Genomic DNA, 10,804 nt, shown 5'->3' with positions numbered 1-10,804 from the left:
GAACAAAATGAATGAACAGATTAATCAAAGTACTGTCCATCGCTGGCTACTGCTTTTTCCCACCTCTCAGGCAATTTTCGAATTCCATCTCGAAAAAATGTCTCGTCTTTTGAGGCGATTCAAGTTAGGAGCCAATTTTTGATTTCTGCGAAAGAAGTGAACTGCTGACCTGCCAAATCATGCTGCATCCGTCGGGACAACCAGTAATCAGAAGGAGCAATGTCCAGAGAATATAGTGGGTTGCGGTAAAATATCCCACTTGAGCATTTCCAAATAATTTTGCACGACTTTTGCGACATCAGGCTGACCGAAGAGTAGGCTGGCAGAAGAATAGCTTTTTCATGTCTTTGCTCGTATTCCGGCTGTTTTTCTCGTAATGTACTGCTCAAACGAATCAAATGCAGCCTATACCGATCACCCGTAATGGAATCACCAGTTTGTATCAGCTCAAAGTATTCAAAACTATTCACCATTCTTCATTCATCATTCACCATTTTTCATTCACCGTTAACCATTCTTGAAACGTCGAAACTATTTCCTACATGATTTATCAGTTGGAGCATTGTCACCTTAAACTTCTACAAGCATTCGATGCTCTTCAGCTGCACTTTTCTTCCAATTAAAGCAGATGCATAAAACCTCCCGCAAATGGTGCTTCGTTACCACAAAACTTGACATACTGAACAAAGTAAAAAACGGGGGTTTTGTATGAAACTCAAAGCGATATAAACTGAATAATATTGACAGATGTTAAACCTCTCTTAAACCACCGAAACCATCTGTCACTATGAAGCATTCATAACAGCAGAGCCATCTCTAAAAAACGGACCGAACTAATTTGTACTCCCAATATATATATATAATGAATGAAATGAGCTTATTTAACTTAAAAACAGAATAGCTGAATTCTGGTTGAAATTAAACATTCAAAATTCAAAAATATACTTTCCAAGAAAACGATAAAAATTTAATTAATAATCAGCACAAATGAATACCTTTTCAAGTAATTCGGATGATTTTTCATTGTTTTTCTTCGTATTATATAGATACAGAAATATATACCATTTTATAAAGTTGAAGAATACTCTTTAACTATCACAGTTCTGAAATAACATTTATTCATTGGTATAAAGTAACCAATGTCGAAATAAATAACTTCTCATTTGCTGCTAAAAAAAGTGTTCTTCTCCCCAAAGATTCTGTTTGAACTAAATAAAAGTCTAAAAATCCCGCTAGAAGGCGTTTATTCAAGCCTTTCTTTAGCGAATTTTAAACAGCCCCGATTTTAGTTCGATGAAAAAAATCAAACTAAAATATACTTTTCCCGTTATTTAACTGATATTTATTACATGCAAATTTCATTTCATCACATGAATAATCTCAATTTGTTAATTAATGTTGCAGGATGATGAAGAAGTGTTTATTGTGTGAGTATTAATGTTCTTTTCTTTAGTTTTGCTTATCTGTAAACTTAATGTAATTTGCTAAATTAATATTTATATAGTTTATAAAGTAAGCAATAAGATAAAATAGCCATTGCATTTGAACGATACTAATGACTTTTTCTCCATTCAACATTCTGACTTTTATTTATTTTTCAATATTTAGACCATGTTAAGCAAGTGCTTTCTCAATTATGTAATTATGCTCACATTTTTAGTGATTTTGATGTTAACATCTGTTGTTTTAATTCATACACAGTAAAAACTTTAGTGTATCTCAACACATAAAAAAGGTGATGATTATTTTATATTAAATTAGAGTAGAACAAAGGGTAGTGAAACGCCTGTTTTACCCAATTTGGAGCTAAGTAGCTTCCGAGACTGTTTTTTATGTAGCAAGAATTGAATTGAATGTAGGGTTTATTGGCACAGAATCTAAAAAAGGACATGCTGCGCCAAATAATATTATATATTTATGTAATCTAGCAAACGATCGGTACTACTACCTCAATTTCTAGATATGATGCGTGTTCTCTGTTCATTTTATTCGATCATCGTTTTTTTTCCTTCTTTCATACTATGATGAATGAGCAGTTAGTTTAACTTTAAGATGTTTAGATTCAATTACTACTTGAATAGATTGATAATTTTTGCACGAAGAACGAGCAATAAACTCCGTTTCTCATAAAACGGAGCTGTAGACTGTCAAACATAACTGACGCAATCTTTCAAACATTTGTTTAATATTAATAGTGGCCCACCTACCCCTGGAAGAGTTTTCGGATAAGGGTTTGATCCGTTACCACACTAGAAATAAACGCTAAAAGATTACAGTGAAGTAAAATTAAAACAAGTAAAGATTAATATGCATAATGAAACATCACACTATCAGTGACATGAAAATTTAAAACAATAAATCTAATACTTAAAATCATGTAGGAAAGTCAAAAATACAAAGTGGATAAATGAACGCGAAATGTGCAAGAGCAGATAGCTCAGCATCCCCAATGAGATTTATAACATTTGAAATCAATCATAGTAATTCCAAAAGAGATTTATAGTAAAAGCCAATATAAAATTTCGGGGAAGGACATCAAAGTGTAAGACTATCGTAAAAGAGGTCTCCAATGGCCAAAAGTTCTCTATGGAAGGCCCTTGAATAACAACTAGTCCAAGTGTCAGACTTAAAAGAAAAGATCAAAGAGATCTTAAGGAGAACCAGAATTCTTAAAAGCAAGTCAAAAGCGCCTAAAAAAATCTAAAAGAATAAAATGAACCGAAAATAAAAGTGTCAAAAGTACAGTTAAAAAACGTGTGAAGAGTAAGTTCAGGAAAAACATCAAATGGTAAAAATAAGAAAAGTCACATTAAAAACATATAAGATCTAAAATAAGATTGATAAAATAACTAAAATAGTCGACTAAAAGTTCAAAAAAGTGCAAGTGTCCCCTTTTCAAGACAATGCGCCTCTAGTATTAAAAATGTTTTAAGGTATACTAAAGTTTTTCTTAAAAAAATAAAAAATAAAAGAAAATGATACAAGCTAAGACTCAGGGTGCTGAAGTTCACTAAGAACCAAAAATTCAGTTCGAGTGTCCTATTTATGATGAGGAGTTTAGTCCAAGGGGAGGACAAAGTTACCAGAGCAATCGTAAAACGTTTGCTCGGTAATGATGGGAGTTGTCACAATTAACACAAATTTTGCGGTAGAGCACCTAAGTCAAGCATCACTGGCTGAGGTTAGTAAGAGGGTGGGTAACCACTTTGCTCACCCTACGAAAGAACCGAGGGTGTGCGGAATCGGTCCCAATTAAACTGTTCTACCGTAAAGTGCTCGACTTCACGCGCAGGTCGTAAAACTACTAAAGCGGAGGAGCTATCCCTTCAGCAGAGAATCAAAATTGCGATGACCTTTCCTTGATCATCTTCAGGGATGTTTCTCGATCCGTCAGCAATAGCCCATTGGGCAGCTCTTGTGAGACGGAAATAAAATACTTATCTACTCATTCTTAGCCCATGGAACACATAAGCAAACTTACATGTTTTATCCGGAATGATGGTCTGCTATAGTTCCGATTTGAACATCCAAATCTGTTTTAAAGCCCAGTTTACCATTAGTGTGTCGTTCAATGAGGATAACTTGGCAAAAACGTGTTTCTGGCGCTCACTTGATGAAAGTTTAACCTGAATTAGACTTTAAACTGGAATCGTCAGAATACATTACGCAAGCCCAATGTGACCGCATTGCATGCTCTTTACTCTTGGCTAATCGGGGCCCCGACAGTGAGTTAGCCCGAATGGAACACATCCGGCAGGCTTGAGAGCTCAATGTTTCCTAATCGTCTGTGCACGGTTTACCTTATAATTGTGGTTTCAAATGGCTGAACAGAATGACCGGATGCTGTACTCCGTTTGCTTCCTTCGGCTTGCTAATTATCGGTCTTTATTCGGTGGTACTGTAAGTTGGGAGCGACCTGTACTGTTGGAAGCGACCTGTCATCTGTTCTGCGACAATGTCGCTGCGATTCTAAATATGCTTTGAAATCTTAAGAGTGAGCTAGAAAGTTTCTGAGTAAATACAGTGATTCCATATGACTCTATATTTTGGCTGCATGTTCCAGAAATGCAATGATTTGTTCAATCTTATTGCAAAATAGATCGCAATGTTTCTTGAAACATTCACTTAAATTTTAAAAAAAAGCTTGAGAAAACTTTTACTATTATTTCAATTCTGAAGAATAAAAAGAAAACAATTCTAAATAGTGTAAGGAATCGATGGCATTAAAACCTATTCATACTGTGGTTAATGTCGAATTTTCGGTGAATCCACTGGAAAACAAGAACAATAGAACGTTGTCTGCCTTAATGGCCCGCGACCATAAAAACAATGCAGTCAATATTTTGAATCCTAATTTTTAATGATGTGAATTTAACTACAGAAGAAGTAGTAAGTGGTTCATTCACCAATTAACAACAACTCATTTGTACAGGGAACCAGGAGAACTGAGGGGGCATTAATCCCTTCACTTTCTATAAAAGAATTCTAAAAGTACAATTTTTCCACGAAAAAAATCATACGTCTTCTGAGCCATAACCATTCGGCTATTCAATTGTCGTTGCAAAGGTTTAAATAGTATTAATATTTAATAGGGAACTAACAATCCAGTTAATAACTCTCTTCAAAAATCATTAACGAGAACACTGTAAGTGAAAAAAAATATATATTAAAAATACACTTGGAAAAACCTTTGCACACAATTCTCACAGACGTGCATTTTCCCACCTTCTTTACCAGGATATGTTATATTTTTATGTATTTTTCATAAAATTTACTTTTATTCTAAGAACTTCATTGTTTCAGTTCTCTTATAATTTATTTTTACCTTTTGGAGCAATCGTTTTTTTTCTTTTTTTGAAACGGGATCATTCTTACCGCTTGCGACATACCCAAAATGCATCGCAGTCACGCATAATTTTCATATGCTTTGCAATCTGGCTCTGTTTCGGATACAAAAAAATCACCGGCAGAGACTAGAGCCCTATAGTTGGTTAATGGTGTGTGATCATATGGTTGTATAGTTAGATATCTCTATTAGCCCACAAATGCTTAAACAGATGGAAGTCATGTGATTGTGGGAGGCCTACGGAGTACTATACGGCTGTCCTATAGCTGCAATTATAATTCAGTGGCATAAAACTATCAGGAAGGAAACTGCAAAGATTCCTTCCCGTATTTATTTATAGAAACTATTGTACTTTGTTTTACAGAAAAACTTACGTTTTTTAACGGAATGTGTTTTTATTCTAGAGAGGATAATATTCTTCCAACTGAAACACAAGACTTGACCGAACTCGTCAAGGTAAGGTGCAAACACTTGATTTACGTTTCTTTAAATATATTGATCAAAAGTAACCATTAGTTATTTCTTCGATTTCCTACAGAATGCAAATATTCCCTTTATCCATATAGTATTTTTTTTCTTTCATATTTATTAATGTTAATCAATACTGACTTGCGTAGTGCTATTCCTTCGAGTACAATATTAGATACTATCTTAAGTATATTGAAAACAATGGGAAAAAAAAGAAAAATTTACTACTTATAATTCACAATTTAGTTAAAAAGAAAAATTATTAATTTTTTTATTCTTAGCTTTTTGTCTGTTCGTTGGTTACGTAGAAACAGCTGAGTAAATTTATGCACAAAACTAATTGCCGGATATAAAACACGAGAACTGATTTGAATTCCTTATTACCTCGGAGGAGTTTCCGTCAATCACTTTTCAGCTTCACTGTGTTTTCAAAGGCAATCAAACAGGTTTTGGTTTTTCCATTTCCGCTTGCTTTTGTAATGATTCATAAGATTTTGTTATCACTTTTTTCTTTCCTTTCACTAAGATACTAAATTGTTGCTCCTAATTATGTTCTATTTTGACTTTATTTTCTATTTTGACTTATTGTTCTATTTTGACTTTATTATTTATTTCTATTTTACTTTATTTGACATTATTCATTGACTTTACTTATTTATTATTAATATTACATTATTTTTCAAGTTATTTCGTATGTTTGATAGGATTTACAATCAATCAAACGATAATTTGAAATTTTGTATAATCATATAGATGGTACAAGTCATCAAAAGTAAAATTATAACTTTTTACTGATTTTCTACAAAATAGGATGTATATTTTAACGTGTGTATTATCTGGTATCTAAGGAATGCCAAACTGTTAGGACATTAAAAAAAAAAAAGAATTGTTACTACGCTCTGAAACCTTGAAAGTTTGTAATGTGTTCAAGAAACAAAATAGCCATTGTCGATGCAAATTGCAGTGATATGATTTACACAACTGTATTCTGCGGCTTTCTGGGCAATTTGTCCCATACCTCTGTCAGAGCATAAATGTGGGAGCCCTTGCTTATTTGCAGGGCATTCTCAATCCTCGAATAATCCTCACACATTTTAATGGATTCAAATCAGAAGAACGTGCTGGTCATATGAAGTGTTGCATATTCTCACTCCATACACAATACTTGACAGCCACCGTTCGATTGGCATGTTGCGTTCATAAAAATAAAATTTTTCATCGACAGTACTTCTAAACAAGCAAGCATGAGGCAGCCATTGGCCAGTCATAGTCCCAGTTGGAAGCACATGGAGGGGCGTACCGTCATTAATCATAACCCATACTATAACACTACAAGTAGGATATCAGTAACTTTTCTGGTATATTTGCTTGACTACACGCTATACCAACCTCACGCCAGATTATTGGGCGTAGACAATCAGAGGAAAGACTGAATCTTGCCTCATCTGAGAATAGTACGCAAGCCTAGTCGCTCCAGTTGCGATGCTGAAGACGCCATTGCAAACAGGAGGATACGGTGACGTTTGGACAATGGTATGTAAACAGCAACAGGTTGATGGGGATATAGTCCTATTGCTTAAAAGCAGTTTTACCTGCTAAAAGCCTCTGAATACAGCTTAAATGCAGGCTGCACCGTTCCTTTTTTGTCGATAACAGGTGTCGAACATAGAAGATAACCGTGACGTCTGCTACAGTGGTTTGAAATGACTTCTAAAGCCTTGAAACAACACTCTTTTGCGACAGCTGTTACTTTTTAATTTTCTTCTACCTTAACGATAACTCCTAAACTCATCTAAATGTTAGCAGGAAGACATATAGTCAATTCGTTATTTGATTGTCTTCCGTTCAACTCTGGTTTTGAACAACAATACTCGCCTAATTCTTTATCTCTAATACGTTGTGTCATGTGACAAACCAATTCGACAACACCAAATTTGCATATACGTCTCACTGTTTCTCACACTTATGTTAATTTCCATATATTCCTATTATCAATTTTCTAGTTGCTATCCTTGCTATTATAGCAATTATCCAGCAGTGTATTTTTAATACAAATGCAAGAAAGCCTGATCATTCGTTAAAACAGATGTAGTTTGTTATGTAAAACTAAACTCAGTGGCGTGACACCCCATAGAGGGCCAAGGCCTACTGTGCCCATCTCAGTTTTCTTGACCTTGGGGCTCTGGGGGGGCAGGAGCAGATGTTCCGGTCAGGTGGTCAGCCGAACGCGGAACCCCCAGTGTTTAGTTCCCAAGCATGCTTGGTACTCATTTATCGAACCACTGAAGGGATGAAAGGCTGAGTCAACCTTGCCCGGCCCAAGGATCGCACCAGGGACCTGTGGCACGACAGCGCAGCGATACCGCTCAGCCACCGGGCGTCAGTTTGTTATGTAGCTCGTTAAAAATTCTATAAATTAAATTATTTCTGATTCTAGAAACTGATGGAGGAAAATACATGCCTTAAGAAGAATTGTATGACTATGGAAAAAGATAAATTGATTCTGAAAAGGGCTGTAGTAAGTATTTTTTTTTATTTTTTTATTATTCATTGGAAGAAAAATTTTATTGCCAAAGTAAATTCAAGTAAACCATTTAGCATCAACATTTCATTAATCACTCAATATTGTTATTCATTAATTTAATCAAATTGAAAAAAAAATTATAATTATTATTCCGAATTACCGTCCTCTTAAACTACGACTCGTGTCAATGACCTTTAACCACGTCAACCCCCCCTTACCGAACCTCCCCTTTCTTCACACCAACACACACCTACCTCCCCGCCTTGCCTACAATAAACCTATGCATACTGCTGACGCTTATATTTAACTAATAAGACTAATATTTAACTTTCTTCATTTGCCCGAGATAATTTGGGATAGTAAACGTAAATGAAATATTTTTACACATAAGAAAATTAAAATTTCAACTTAGAACTTGTGTATTATATTTCGTTTTAGTTCTTTGTAATTATTATGAAATTTTAAAAATAGGAAGCTAATTTGAACAAAATAGGTTAAAATATGTTAATAGTTAATTTTAATAAAATACAGATTTATAATTATGTTACAGATAAAAAAATTTATTTTAACCAGCCCCAAAGAACATTAAATGGTATGTGTAAACCTAAATAAATACTGTGACAAGCACATAAATTACAGTATTAAATATCGAAAAGATCAAAACCGAAACAACAGTGTATTAATTTACGAATTCCAAATTAAGAAAAAAAATTTCTTAGTTGCAGGAGGAACTCGCCGATCATCATACGTCTGGAAGCCATGAGAGAAGTAAGTTTCTTTAATGCACTATTTGCCCTAATGTAAAGTGGATAAGTGTCATGGGGATAATTGTAATACAATTCATATATTTAAGGACGGTAATAAGAGAGCACCTCGCGGAACTGATTAATCAGTTTGTATGAGAGCATTTTATTAGCATATCTATTAGTGCAATTATTCAATACCAATTAACTAGTATATAATGCATGTTAACTTGACTCTATCTTGGGATATCTTTTCATAGATGAAGTTGACATTGTCGATAATATTCTCCCCTCACTGGTAACGTGATTCGAACCTACCTTAAGAGTTACTCCCAACTTGATATGTACACTACTACTTCGATGGATAGTGTCCAAGATGAATAGCTTATTTGTGACCTTGAAATGTTACTATTAATTCTCAATCACACACCACTAAATCTTGTCACATTCAACAACTAGTAGCATCTCTGGAGCGACCACGCGCACAATCGTGAACTTAATAGAGCTCTTGCGACGATTATCCAAAATCCGGTAAATTTAATACAGTTCTTCTGACCTCACGAAGAAAACGGCAATGAATCAACTTGTGTCATCCGTTCATAGAATTATATCTGTGATGAATTACATCACAATATTTACCAAAAAATAATGGTTGATAAATAATATGGGGATTTTGAAATCACAAGGAATTTGAAAACCAAATGGAAATTGATAGTTATAAATACCAATGGTGAAATTGGCATTCATAAATAGGGTCAAAAAGTGATTACTCAACATTGGAAATCGTATATCGTAATGTCGTGGGTATTTTGAAACCATTTGAAAATTCGTAGCAGTTTGAAAAAGCGATCAGGGAAAAAAAATAAAGATTTACAATGAAATCAACGTAAAGTTGAGCGCTTAAAAAAGTGACTACTTTAATTTATTTTTTATATTATAACCATCGTTAAACAGCCGACCCAATTGTGGGTTTACGACTACTAATGTTCAACTCCGTAACCATGTAATTTTGAACCCATCCGGAAGACAAGGAAACTCCCGGATCATTACCCCCACAGGTGTGATTTGTTATGGATACATGGAGGACTCCGTGACTCAACAGAGGTAACGTGCATCAGTTACCATTTAGTACACAGGGAGCCTTTGATCGCAGGGGGTCAAACCCATGACCTCTTGGACATGTGCCCAGTGCCCTACCAACCAGGCTATCCCCGCCCTGATGACTTTATTGTATGTTTAAAATTTTTCAATTCTTTTTATTTTTCAAAAAAAAAAATTAGTAAATATTGAACTGCGAATCACATATGAGTAGTCGACAAGACACACCCTGTGCAGTGCACTCCTAAACTTAGTTTGTATATCAAATATTTGCGTAGCCCAGAAAAAAATCACGCGAATTCGAACTATACTTAACAGAACAGAAGCGGCAAAAAAGTTTTACTCTATGAAAGTATTTAATTCTTTTAAAAGGATCATGGTAATGTAATTATCCTTATTGCACAAGTTAAAACATACTTATACATTTGAAAAAAAGCTTTTATTTTCTTATGTGTATAGCAGGGGGGGGGGAAATATTACACCTAATCGTTACCGATAATAAAATTCGTAAGTATGATGTACTTGCGTGTGCACTCCTAAATGTTAATTTTACTTTTTGCGTATTTCACCATGCCTCCAGAACTTTTGAATCGAAATGTCTGCACACAATTATAAAATTGATGTACCCAATGATAATTCCACAAAAAAGTAACTTAAAAAAATATTTATTATTTCTTTATTTAATTCTTAATTTAATATTAGTCGGAAAAAATAATTAAATTTTTTTTAAAAAATTAACTTGAATCGTAAGGTGTTTTACATCATTTAAAATTAAGGTGTTTTGCACCATAAAAGTGCTTTACACATATATGAATATATTTCAAATATCCAAATCAGTCGGGAAAAATTATGTTTTTTCAGAGAAAGTATGTTTTTGTGCCTAATTTTGCAACTTAAAATATACGACCCAATATTGGGTTTTCGAGTACTATCTACTATTGCTCAACTCCGTAGCCTTGTAATTTTGAACCAATCCAGAAAACAAGGAAACTCCTGGATCAGTACCCCCAGAGGTATTGATTTGTTGTGGGAACATGGAGGACTTTGAGACTCGACAGATTTAACGTGCATCAGTCACCATTTACTACACGGGGAGTCTTCGGCCGGCGAGGATCGAACCCACGA

The 10,804-nt window shown here is 34.4% G+C and overlaps 1 long non-coding RNA gene across 1 annotated transcript in view; it reads left to right on the top strand.

Moving 5' to 3' along the window:
• LOC107445066 (uncharacterized) overlaps positions 1 to 10,804 on the top strand; it is a 14,493-nt gene that overhangs the window by 1,725 nt on the left and 1,964 nt on the right. Inside the window, exons 3-6 of the long non-coding RNA XR_011637847.1 lie at positions 1,405 to 1,427; positions 5,251 to 5,302; positions 7,752 to 7,832; positions 8,558 to 8,606. This is a non-coding gene — a long non-coding RNA (uncharacterized lncRNA). The remainder of the gene's footprint in view (positions 1 to 1,404; positions 1,428 to 5,250; positions 5,303 to 7,751; positions 7,833 to 8,557; positions 8,607 to 10,804) is intronic.

Source organism: Parasteatoda tepidariorum, chromosome 9, assembly GCF_043381705.1.
Source record: "Parasteatoda tepidariorum isolate YZ-2023 chromosome 9, CAS_Ptep_4.0, whole genome shotgun sequence".
Lineage (NCBI taxonomy): Eukaryota > Metazoa > Arthropoda > Arachnida > Araneae > Theridiidae > Parasteatoda > Parasteatoda tepidariorum.
The sequence above is the reverse complement of the archived record's forward strand: the minus strand, read 5'-3'. Positions and strand labels throughout refer to the sequence as shown.